The 13,550-nt window shown below is 34.8% G+C and overlaps 1 long non-coding RNA gene across 1 annotated transcript; it reads right to left on the bottom strand.

Annotated features, from left to right (window-relative positions):
* Positions 1-9,291: 9,291 nt before the first annotated feature.
* Positions 9,292-11,440, bottom strand: LOC122584666. Its single transcript, XR_006321575.1, has 2 exons — positions 11,035-11,440; positions 9,292-10,626 (listed from the first exon to the last, which is right to left on the bottom strand). It is a non-coding gene; the product is annotated as an uncharacterized LOC122584666 (long non-coding RNA).
* Between the last annotated feature and the right edge of the window lie 2,110 nt (positions 11,441-13,550).

Raw genomic sequence — 13,550 nt, 5'->3', positions numbered from 1 at the left:
TATGGTTTTGTTGAACATCCTGATGGATCTTTTGAACAACTATCTTTAGATACTAGTCTGTACGGATGCTTGTACTTTATAAATGTAAAGCTAATATGATATAGTGGTGCTTAAAAATACTAAATACGTACTGACTGTCTTATTTGATGCATGTCTGCATGTACTGACTGCCTTATTTGATGCTCGTCTGCATGACCAATGATTCCGAGGACAGAATCCTTTCAAGAGGGGGATAATTGTAACATCCTAAATTTTTAGATAGGTTGACCTTCCATTTGGTCAGACTGTTTAGGTTTCCACTAAGTCGTTATGGGTGTGTGAACATTGAAATTTGATGTGCATTTATGTGTGGCTAATTAATGTGTAGATTAATATGTAGGTGATATCAAGTATTATATAGATTCAATTCGATATGTGGTAAGAATTAATTATTAACGACTAATAAGGTTTGTAGAGTCGTATGTATTCCCAGTATTGGTTGTATAAATGTGAGAGGTCGATAAATGAAGTTAGATAAAATTGTCATGTCAGTGACGACGTAACCGGGGGGCTTAAGTGTTGGATTATTAAAAAATAAATAAAACTTCTATTTGTTGTACTTACTGCTTAGGGTAAACTTATATTAATCTCTAAACACAATTAACAAACCCTCTAATATATCATATCCTCTATTCTTTTGTACGTAGCCGTCGAGCAAAAAGAAAAATAAGAGAATACCATATTCTCTTTAATCGGTTCTAATCCTAGGCGATGTCAAACAAATAGGAATCCAAATATAATAGTTTAACAAATTGATATGTTGTACATGAGTCATGAGTGTCTAGCTGCAATTTGGAAGAAGGAAAAAGGAAAAGCCACGTTATCTTCTTTTTGGTTTGCAGCCTCCGAATTTAATCACACAAAAAAAGAAGATAAATGAAGATGATCAACTTGTTTTGTGCCATATCATGAAGTAATTAATTATAACATGTTGTGTCTCACCATTGCAATGAACCAACAAATAGAAAGGCAAAACATAACTTTTGTGGTGTATTTCTCGTCGAGCAAGCCAAAGGACAATGACACAAAACCCTTTTGATTTATTAATCTCATTGTTACAATAATAAGAAAAATACAATTCATTGATTTGGTGGAGGTTTCTTGGTCGAGCAGTCGAAAGACATAAAACTATTTCTTTGGTTTCATGCGAGCGAAAGAAAAAAAAGAAGAAAAAGGAGACATTAAACAAGCTTGGTAAACTATTCGTTTTGTGGTTTGTGAAGCTGTAAAAGGTAATATATCTTTTGGTGAAAGTCTCGAGCATTGGTGTAAGAGTTAAGCTTAACCCACATGACGTCTATTTAGGCGGAGTGTGCTATGGCGTCACTTGGGACCCTGATCAGGTTCTCTTGTGAATACAACCTGGTGTTAAGAGTATTTCGGGTGTCTTGGTTGACCACCTGGTGTTAACGGAATACTCATGGATTTGGTTATGCCTATCCATAACGACATAGATGGACCACCGTAAGGTCTACCCATCAAGTCGGGTGTAAGGTTCCATATTTGGATATCTAGCCGCATCACACAACCTTTTTATGTAGTTTATCATGGCATAAATTTTGGTGATTTATGCAACTTAAGCAGTTATGTGGATATTGGTGATTATGGAGGATTGCTAAGCACATTATAGGATTTGATAATCCTTATTATGCAGTTTATGTTGTTTTGTTGTTTGTGCCTTTATATATGCATGAGTTGATTTATTATAGTGATTTAATGGGCAATCCTTTTATTTATACTAACTTGTTATCTTACTCAGCTTTAATAGCTGACACTTGTTTTGTGGAAAATGTGTTGTGCCCTCAGGGTAGGCATCGATCAGTGGCTGGTAGCTTGCTTGTAAGATAGGTGGCTATTATTGGAGCTTTTGGACATTGGCTATAGTTAACCATAGTTGCACTATTTAAGTAGACTTATTTATTTAGCTTTTTGGCTTTTATTATGTTGACTGTCTTTAATGAGGTTGATTGTAGATTTCATTTACATTATTGTGATGATACTGGTTGGTAACACCTTTTTAAGACATTCATTATGTTTTATTGGTTCCGTTAAGAATCAATTGGGATTTTAAAAAGCCGCTTCCGCATTTTATTAACAGTGTTATGTTTAAAGTCGAAATTTTTTTGAAATTCACATTTTTATCATATAGCAGGGCGTTACACAATCTGTTGGGCATCACACTGGAGCAATACAGGAAGGTCAAAAGTGACCCATGGATAGTGGAACTAGTAAATGATATGATTGAAATCAATCTTGACAAAGACTATCCTGATGATGAAGCCGAACATGCTGCTAGAAATTTAAACATATCAGTGGAGAAGGCCAAGGAAGTTAGGGCTAAAGGGATTCTGAAGAGGTCTGAGCATATAAAGAAGATTGTTAAACAAGTATTGAACCCACCCAAGTCCAAGATTAAATCAAATCTAAAACCCTTGCCAAGGGATGCAAACTTGAGAACTTGGGTGGAACCCAATGAGCCATCCACTGAATATACCCGAGCTGCTGTACAAAAACTGAGCACTGCCCAGATCAAACTAGTCAATGAATCTGATGCACGTGCATACTTAACTGCAGTTCTTTAGCGAAGATATCATCCAGGAAAAATCACAGAAGTTAAAGTATTAATTAAACCTGGAGGAAGGCAATTTGTGGTAACCATTCAATACTTCAAAGGACCATTACTCACAACTGAGAATCCTGATGTTCATCAGTATGGACATTTTGAGCAGGTTGAGATGGTGAATCTGTTGGAGGCACGACAACATAAGAACAAGGTTGAGAATTGTTGGGTTTATGTTCTTCAAAGTCTGATCAAGTTCAAAGAAAGTGTTGAGGAAAGATTGAACTTTGATCCTGAAGATAGACAACCTATTTCTTCAGATGCTAAGAGGAGGAGAACTGTTGAATGGCCATCAGTTTAAGTTCTTCTTCCAGTTATCTACTTGTAATTTTATTTACCTTCTTGTAACTTTTGTAATTTTATCATGTATATACAAGTTGCCAGATTGTAACCACAAGATAGATAACAGATTAAATCTAACAAACTTAAAAGAAAATTCCAAAGCCTTTGATGATCTACAAAAATGCCTTGGAAACTTAGATTAGATTTGGTCAAACAAGTCCATTAAGTTCATACTTGTATAGATACAAGAACTTGAAAAGACTTGGCAATATTTCAGGACAAATAGGGGGAATTTGTTAGGTCCAGTTTTGTTTAAACTGGCCAGTCTCCAGTTGCATCTGGAGAAACATAAGATTTGTCCAGAAATATATTGAAGTCTAGTTGCAGCGTACAGTTAATGCAACTGAAGACTTCCTCCAGTTGAGATCTGATCAGAACTGAAGACATTCCAATTGACGTCAAAGACAACAAGTGGAAGATAGAGAATGACGATGGCAGCGAAGCCCATTTGGCATTCTACTCAGAAACTGGAGAGCATCAGTTTAAAGTCTTTACAATGCTTTACACTGTTTACGAGGAAGACATTTTTGCTTTATGCAGCTTTATACAAACGATATCATTTGTCTATGATTAAAGTACAAAAGTACATAAAGCAGATTGGATAAAGTAACATCTTGACTTACCTTATCAAACATTTCAAGGAACACGTCTAATTTCCTTAAATGCTGTCAACCATATCTATACAACAAAGTTGGAATCCCAATGCCAACTTTGTCTATAAATAGAGGTCTTTGCACAACAAGAATATAACTTTGCATATTAAGACTTTTGCAATATTCTTGGTGTACTTGTGCAATATTCTCTCAATCATAAAAAGGAACACTTCACAACTTTAAGTGTTTCGATTGTGAAAGAGAATTTCCAAGTATAGATCAATTGTATTTCATAGGTTGTTAGGATATTTACATTTATGTATTATCTTGGTTCCGCAAAAACCTTGTATTTTATTTAATATCAGTAAATAAAATACATTTGAAAATTACAACTTGTTCTCGCCATATTTACTTTAATGTATTTATTTATTGCATTTTTATTTACTTATTGTCACTTTTAAGTAATCTAACCAAGAACTTGGTATACATTCACTACAACTGGTCGTCTCCAGTTCAGTGTTTATATTGCAATGAATTCTCACCATCAACATAGAGGTGTCTTCAGTTAGTACCATCTATTGAGTTGGGACTTATAAGTCTTCTTATGTCTCTTGACATAAAGTGATCTGTTCTGAGTGTAGCATGCAGTTGCAACAGCTTCAGCCTAGAAATTCTTGGGAAGACTAGATTCGTTCAACATACTTCTAGCAACTTCTATCAGCGTTAGATTCTTTCTTTCTACTACACCATTCGGCTCTGGTGTATGGGCTTCTGAGATATGTCAGTGTCAGTGCAGAAGGACTTAGAGTGGAATTTCTGAATTCAGTGCCATAATCACTTCTGAGCTGACGTACTTTTCGTTTGTGCTTGAGTTCAATTTGCTTGATGAGGGCAATAAATTCAGCAGCAGCTTCACCTTTGGTTTTGAGGAAGATCACCCAACAATATCTTGAATATTCATCAACATCTACAAGGGTGTATTTTTTTTCCAGCTCTTGTCTGAACGTTCACAGGACCAAAATGATTCATATGAAGCATCTGAAGAGGCTCAGTGATGCTAAAATTTTGCTTGGTCTTGAATGTTGCTCTTTTCTTCTTTCCCATTTCACAACCTAGACATGGTTTGTCTTTATTGAAAGATAATGGTGGTATCCCATCAGCGAGTTGCTTTCTTGACAATTTGTTGATGTTCTTGAAGTTCAGATGGGATAACCTCTTGTGCCACAACTAGTTTGTGTCCTCATCTTCCTTTGTATAGAAGCATTGTTCACTGGGTGAAATTTTCATATCAATGACATAAATGTTTCCTTTCCTTGGTGCAACCATTACTACCTTCCAATCCCTGTTGAATATGGTGCCTTGAGATACATCAAATAAAACCTTGAAGCCATAATCACAGAGTTAGCTGACACTGATCAGGTTATATTTCAAACCGTTCACATATGCAACTCTTGTGAATTTGACTTGACCGTTATTCAAAACACCATATCCCTCAGTTTGTCCATTGCCATCATTAACAGACATTATTAAGGGCCCTTCTTGCACCCTATATTCCTCCAGCATGGTTTTGTTACCAGTCATGGTTCTGCCAGCAGTACTGTCCAGATACCATATATACTTCTTTCGGTCTCCCTGCACACACTCACACAAATTAATTCTTATTGGGAACCCATGTTTTGATGGGTTCACTGGAATCTCCCTTAGCAGTCTCAGATTTCTTTGGTTCAGGAGGAACAGAAGGATCAAAATGAATTTCAGTCATCACTTTAGATGACACAAAAATAGTTTGTTTGATAGGAGTTTCAACCTTTTTCTTTACAGATTTTTGTTTGATTTGTTTCAAAAAATGTTTAGCATTTTGTTTGGGTTGTATAGGAGCGCTTTCAACATATTTTAAACGTGCATTACAGCTTTGCACTTGTCTAGCCAACAACTAAAATTGGCTTTCCAACCTTAACAAAATAGATTCTTCTTTAGACACCAGAATCCTACCAGAATCTGAGGTAGATAGCTCAGTGGGGGAGACATTTTTCTTCTTCTTCTTGACTTTTGGAACCTGGGATGAAGACTGGGGGGATGGCTTTTTCAACTGAGCCTTCTTTTCTGAAGCATTGGTCTGACGTGCTTTAGATTACCCTCAGATTGTTCGTGGGCCTATTCAGTCACTGTCTTTGTTTTGCCAATTTCTTTAAAAAAATTCTCAGGTTGCATTTGTTTTAGAAGAGCATCTAAATCAGTGATTATAGATGCTAGATTTGAAAACGTGTTTTTAATTGCAGCATCTGGGTTTGGAGATTTCATCCATGATTTGATTATTTTTTGTTCTTTTTCAAGAATCAATTTCAGCTCTTCTTTTCCAACTTCCAGTTTGGCTACTAAAGACTGATAACTTTTCAGGGCCAACTGAACATCTTTTAGTTCCTTTAGCCTGGCTTGACTGGCATTCAGTTCAGAGGCTTTATTTTCAAACATTTTTAAACTTTTTGAACGCACAGTTTCAACATAAGAAATGTCGGCCTCAATCAGAACTAAAAGATCCAGTTTTTGTTCCTCATTACTTTCAAAACCAAATGTACTAACCTTCTTCTTGATTATATCCACCCAACGACCAGATTCAACATCAGACTTGACAACATGACCTTGATCTTTACGAGCCATGAAACACATACCCCTTACTTCTTCTTCATCGTCAGAAGACACATCAGAATCTTCCCATTTCTCTGAGTCTGCCACCATGCAGCTGTTTTTGTTGGATTCTTCTTGTGCCATTAGTGCTATATGGGCCTTCAATTTCTTGTACCTGGCCTTATAGACATCGTCAGATTTCTGAAAAATAGGGTTAGGAGTAGAGTATGATGATGAGGGCTGACTAGATCTGTATTCCTTCATAAAATGTCCTTTCTTTCCGCACTTAAAGCACTCAAGATTAGACTTATCAATAGAAGCACTGGAAGCATTTTTGCCAAATTTGTTAGATTTGGCCTTAAAACGATTAAACGTTTTAGCCAGCATGGCAACCAGAACATCATTGTCATCTTCATCACACTCATGAGTTGCATAATCAGATATACCAGTTTTCATCAAATCTGCCACTAACTTCTTCACTGAGTCTGAATTCTCACTCTCAAAAGATAGTAAAGAAGTGCCATGTGGTTTAGAATACTGAACCACTCCAGAACTAGTAGAAGCATGAACCATAACTTTCCCATTTAGAAGGTAAAATATCATAAAATTTTTCTAACAAAATTTCTTTGTCATTTTCAACACCCAAAGCTTTCAATTGGTTTACCAGATTTGTGAATCTGATGTAAGTTTGAGTTAAAGTTTCATTTGGGTAAGCAAAGAAAGATTCATATTTTTTATTCAAAACAACTTTTCTTGTGACAATTGTTTCCTTTGTACCTTCAAACTGTGTCATCAGTTCTTCCCACATTAATTTAGAGTTTTCAAGAAGGACAAGAGTGGGTTTTAAATCTTCAGGAACTGCGAAGAGAATCATATTTTGAAGTTTAATATCAAGATCTACCAGCCTATGATCCTCTTGTGATCAATGATCCTTATCCTTAGGTGTCTGCCTAAGAGTCCCATAAGCATTTCTGACCACAGTTGAAGCATTCATAGGAACAAAGGGACCTTCTTTCATAATGGTGGTCAAATGTCTTTCTACGCCAACAGTATATTTTAACATGCACACCTTCCATGTTATGAAAGTGTCACTGTCCCCATCAAACTTTGGAACAGGATTGTTTGGAAAATAGACATGAACATTGTGCAAAGGTATATTGTTGTTGATAGGAGGTGGTGGTGGATTATTAGCATTAACATTAACATTAGGATTAGCTTCTTCGGTGCCAGACATCTTGTGAGATCAAAAGGTTGTAAAATTTATAAATTTAACCTTGAGGCTCTAATACCAAATGTGAGTCCCTTCAACAAGATGAATAACGAGAACGGCAATAAATAAGACAAGTATATCAAGAAAACTCGATTGGCAAGTAATTATGAACTAGAAGAATGACTAGTTCAGAATACGATCCAGATATGGATATCAACTGAAAGTAAATGCAAGAAACAAAGTGCTAAAACTATATAAATAATATGTAAAGTCAAGTATTTAGGCAATTGAGACACGATGTATTTTTCAATGTATTTTATTCATTTATATAAACAAAATACAAAGGTTGTTGCGGAACAAAGATTCTCACACTTGTGAAAATATCTAAACAACCTTGAAATACAAGTGTTCTAATAACTTGGAAATACTCGTAAGAATTACTTAGAGTATATCTCACAAGTTGCAATGCCAAAGTTTCAACATTTTGCAATTTGTGGGAAGCCTTGTATTTATAGACAAAGTCCAAGCTGATGTGGACTTGTCCGTACAATACGTGCTTGGGATACAATTTAAGGATTTCAAATTGATTCCTTAAAAGTACATTTTAAAGGTTAAGTGTGAAAGTTATTTGATGTGACATTTAACACTTTATTACCAACCTTTTACTTAATCTATTAGTTTACCAGGTGTTATGTTATTAACTGGATAAAGAAAGATAAAGTAAAAAGGCTTCCTCGTAATCAGTGTAAAAGTGTTGTAAATACTTTTACACTGAGATGCTTAAGTCTTTGATCTGGTAGAATTTTCTCTGAGCTCTGCTTCTGAGATGAATCTCTTTTACAGTCTTCGACTTTAGAATTCGACTTCAGAATGAATGCTTTTAGATTAGGTTGATCTTGAACTAAAGTGAAGCTTCAGTGAACTAATTCTGAATGAATTCAGAATTCTGTACAGTTGGTTGATTTTCAACCTAACAATTAATCCCGTTAGAACTAAGTCCAAACCGTAAATTTCTAGTCTCTGCACCAAATTCTTGAAAATCAAAATCAATATTGCTCCATTGGGGGGAATCAACCACATGTCTTAATTTCTAATCTCGGCATGCCAGCGTAACAATTTTCCATCTCTAGGATTTGCAAATAACCGTTTTAGCCTCGGGACAATGCGAAAATACCACAACACTTTAGCCGGGGGGGGGGGGGGGTTCTTTGTCACATCACTACTCTCATCCGTTTGTTGTCTAACTATAAACCTTGATGCACTACATCTAATACATTCATGTAGATCTGCATATTCATTTCTATACAATATACAATCATTTCGACAAGCATCTATTCTTTAAACTTCCATTCCCATCGGACAAATTAGTTTTTTTGCTTCGTGAAATGAAACAGGTAAAACATTATCTTCGGGGAGCATGTCATGCAAAACCTCTAATAGACCTTTGAAACTTTTATCACTCCAACCATAGTTTGATTTTAAGTTAAACAATTTCAACACTGCAGAGAATGTGGTAAATTCTTTACACACTTCATTTAAATCCCTTTTGGAGTCGATAAACAATTCTTGAAGTTCATCATTCTCATTGGCATTACCAAACAAATCATCACCCATAGCGCCATTACCAAAAAAATCATAATCCTCATCTTCACTTAAATATAAATCATCATTATCAAGTAAATCATCATTCCCATCATCAAAAAGAGGCAAACTACCATTCTCGTCATCATTAATAGATAAATCATTATTCTTGCCATCAATTACATATGTGCTATGATCAACTAATAATTCGCCGTGTTCAAACCAGCAAACATAGTTTGGCATAAACCCACGCGTAATCAAATGTGATTGAACTACACTTATCTCAGCAAACTTCATGTTATTGTTGCAATCTGCACGGGTAAAGAGGAAGGTAATTCCCCGGTGGCTGTTATAAATACCCAACAATTAAAGTAAAAGTAATGTAGCAGAGATACTACACTAGTTCATATATAGGACATGCCCTATATATGTAATACAATTTTACCTCAATAGCTAGTAATCTAGCCTACTATCAACGTAAAATAGAAAACAGTAGACAAAGTAATTTAATACTCAAGAATAACTAGCCATCTTGAAACAAGCTTTCTCCAAGGATATTCCATAACGCCAATTTAGCCACCACTTCGGCAGATCTCTTGAATTTAAACCGCATAAGTCTTGATCGGACCGTTGAAATAATGATATCGTGAACTACATCAGGAGGGCGCGAATGGTTCTCAAAAAGTCTTCTATTACGTTTTTGCCATATGTAGTATGTAGCCCTACTACATTTGAGACTGATCTTGAATGAGCACGTGGAATGAGCCAATCCAAAATCGCCTCCAAATGAGGTGGGATAACCTGCATACCAGCAATATCTCTAATACAAGACCAGATATGAGAAGTATACATACACTCAAAGAACTGATGGTGACGGGAATCAAAATCAGCCTTGCATAGAGGACAACACATCATGTTCATATCCTTACGTCTCGACAGACTCCATGTAAGAATTCTGTCTTGAGGGCGCGAATGGTTCTCAAAAAGTCTTCTGTTACGTTCTTGCCATATGTAGTATGTAGCAGCAACAACAATCAATCGCCCTACTACATTTGAGACTGACCTTGAATGAGCACGTGGAATGAGACAATCCAAAATCGCCTCCAAATGAGGTGGGATAACCTGCATACCAGCAATATCTCTAATACAAGACCAGATATGAGAAGTATACATACACTCAAAGAACTGATGGTGATGGGAATCAAAATTAGCCTTGCATAGAGGACAACATATCATGTTCATATCCTTACGTCTCGACGGACTCCATGTAAGAATTCTGTCTTGAGTAAGAAGTTTACCTTGCACTACGAGCCACATGTGAAAAGCATGTCGAGGAATACAATGAGAAAACCAAATAACATCCACCCATGGTACTTTTGCTTCCCGACTACGAACACACTCCCAAACAATCGATCAGGCAAAAACTTTCTCCTCCGATCCTACTTTCCATATAACTTTGTTAGGTGTCCTTGTTGCAATCTACATAAGGACACCTAATATAACTTTCGACCTTATTCACTCGATTATCTTTGGCAAATCTAAGAAAATCTTCCAAAGACGACATATATTGAGGAGTGTGCTGTTTAATTTTTGTACATCCAGTGCATATGTTCCATCTGCATTTAAGAAAGATTTGTGATAAAATGTTATGAAGTCAAGATTAATAAGACTACTACTGTTAAGCTATTCCTAATCTTTTATAGGTGTGTTAATTTTCATTTTTAATACCTGCCAAACAAATGCCCGGACCCGAGGTAACCCTTTAGAATAAAGTCTGGTGCATAGGCTTGAATTTATAGAAAAAGATATAACTCTTCATCAAGTCATTTTTAACTTAATAATCTACAATTCAATTCATGTTACCATTCCATCCCTTACAAACAAACCTAACTACTAGATTATATACATCTGACAACTAAGAGTAGATGACAAACAATAGGATATATGACCTAAGTACATATATACTATACAGATTTAAGATCAAAATGAATGAAATAATTATGAAATATAGAATAGAAACATACCATTGAAGAGGATGGATATTGGCTCTGCTAAAATCAAGAAGATCGTTGGGTATATATAAATTTATAATTTAGTCTTTTTTGGTTTATAGATAGATGGAAGTAAGGAAAAGAGGATAAATGTTTTTAATAGTGGACTCAGCTGCTATGCAAGTACAAATTATCACAAGAAAATGTTAAATAAATTAAAAAAGATGATAAATAAAATAAAAATTTATGCGTTGCGATGAGAAACTGGGTGTCAATAGAATTCGGCTTTATTGTAACACCGGGTCCTTTTCATTCCTGATAACCGGTTACTATATCCATGAAGATAAGCCCTGGTCGTTTACATAGGGAAAAAAAAGTTGCCTCAAATATGTCTCGGTTGAAAAGGAACAACGGGTTCTATTAGGGGAATCCTATTTTAGATTTTCCAACACGCCTTAATATGATCCAGTTAAAAAAAAAGTGGGTTATATTTGGGGAGTCCTATTTATACTTGTGTAGTAGTGCATATAATTGGGGTTCAACTGTAACAACCCTACCTTTTAAATATTATATACGTGCTAGTTAGGTTGCCTATGATCCCGCAAGCCATAGTTATACTTGAAGCTAGTAGATAATGCCCCTAAATTAGCAATCCAAAGCTATTGCTAGTGTTAAGTTCAATTTAATAAAATGTCATTGAACAAAATTTTTATTGATGATTAATCAAGTTATAAATAATAAAGTGAGTCTCACAAGTTGAGCTAACGGTCAAAATTCTAATAAATGTCCAACAATTTAATCATTCAGCCAACTAAATAACTTTTGGTCATGAAAATGCCATGAACATCATAAAAATATTTGTAACTCCTTAAGTACATGAAAATGCTTAAACAATAATAAGTATATATATATATATACAAGTCTTTTATAAATACAAAAATGCAACCAATGAGCCATGTAACAAAATAAAAACACAAAAATGGTTACATACATACATATATACACGACACACACACATATGTACACTAGACTAACTAATCAACTTATATAAACAAATAACTACATATTACACTTATAAAATAAATACCCATCTAATATATACATACACATACATACTTACTAAATAATTATACAAAAAAAAGGGTAAAGAAGCCCTTTCATTCACCCGATGGCCGTCCCCCCCCCCCCCTCACACATACACACACTTCTAATTTAAATTTCACATGCAATTAGTCTTGGAACTCACCACTCCAACACACACTAAACACCATTTTTCACACACAACTATTATTCTCTCTCAAAAACTCTTTCTCCCTTCCTTTTTCTCTTCTTCATTTCGGCAACCTTCAAGCGAGAAAAAGGGGAGAAAAATCAACTTAAACTTATATTAATAATAAGGGTTTAGATTAGATAAAGAAAGGGTTATTGTAAGCAAGGTTTAAGGGTTAATATAAGGTTTGAATAAGGGTTATTAGAGGCACAAAAGGTCACGAAAATCTGCATCACTTTCTTCATCAAAAACGTGTTCAAGAGGGTATATATCTTCATCCTTTTTATTAGATTTAATCTTGTTCTTGTTTATATTCAAAGGTTTTATCAAAAGTTCATGTTTTCATTATGTTTTCTTACAAATATACACTTGATGAGGGCAAAGTTGATAGGATCTTTCTTTCCATGCTCATGCATGTTGAATCCATGAAGAAAGATTCAAGGATTCAACTAGTTTTAAGACCCAAAAGTGTAGATATAGATTATATAGCTTTTAAAGTAATTTTTCCTTTGAAAAGATGATTATGTTTTATGTAATCTTTATACTCATATTTTCTGGAAATTTTCATAAGAATATGTTTTTATGTTGATGGATTAATGGATGAAGATTTATTGTTAAAAAGTTGAGATAATTGCATGAATGCTAGATTTAAGAAGGTTGGATTTGTTGTTGGATTATGAGATGGATATGGACTTGTCATAACTGAAAAATAGGTTAGTATTGATATTAATATTCTGGAAAAATTGATAAAATATCAAGGAAATAAAGCATGGATCAAAACATGTTAAAATAAGCTAGAAATCATGAACCGAAAACTTGCAAAAATATATTTTGAGCACACACATGCACTATGATCAAATGACCATAAAAATTTCATGAACTTACTGTAAATAAGTGGTTCCATATGTATAAAACTCAAGTCATGAGATTTATGGCAATAACAAGCTCAAAAATCACCTTTTCGGGTAAATTTATCACTAACCGAAAGCACAAAATTGCACATATCACACTACCACCACTATCACGACTTGAATCACCAAAATATGATAAACTTACTGTAAATATTGAAATAAGGATGAAAACCCATTTTGAAGTACTTAAATTGCTTGAGAAATGAGGCTTAAAACGTGATTTCGGTAAACGATTTTTGATCAAAAAGTCCTCAAACAAGCAACGCACAAGAGAAGTTAAGTTGATATGAAATTTCTTTGTTAAAAGTTGCCTAGAAAGGCCTGGAATTTTTGGACAAAAGGTTGTGTGGTAATTTCTAAGTATTTTT

Source organism: Erigeron canadensis, chromosome 1 (assembly GCF_010389155.1).
Source record: "Erigeron canadensis isolate Cc75 chromosome 1, C_canadensis_v1, whole genome shotgun sequence".
NCBI lineage: Eukaryota > Viridiplantae > Streptophyta > Magnoliopsida > Asterales > Asteraceae > Erigeron > Erigeron canadensis.
The sequence above is the reverse complement of the archived record's forward strand: the minus strand, read 5'-3'. Positions and strand labels throughout refer to the sequence as shown.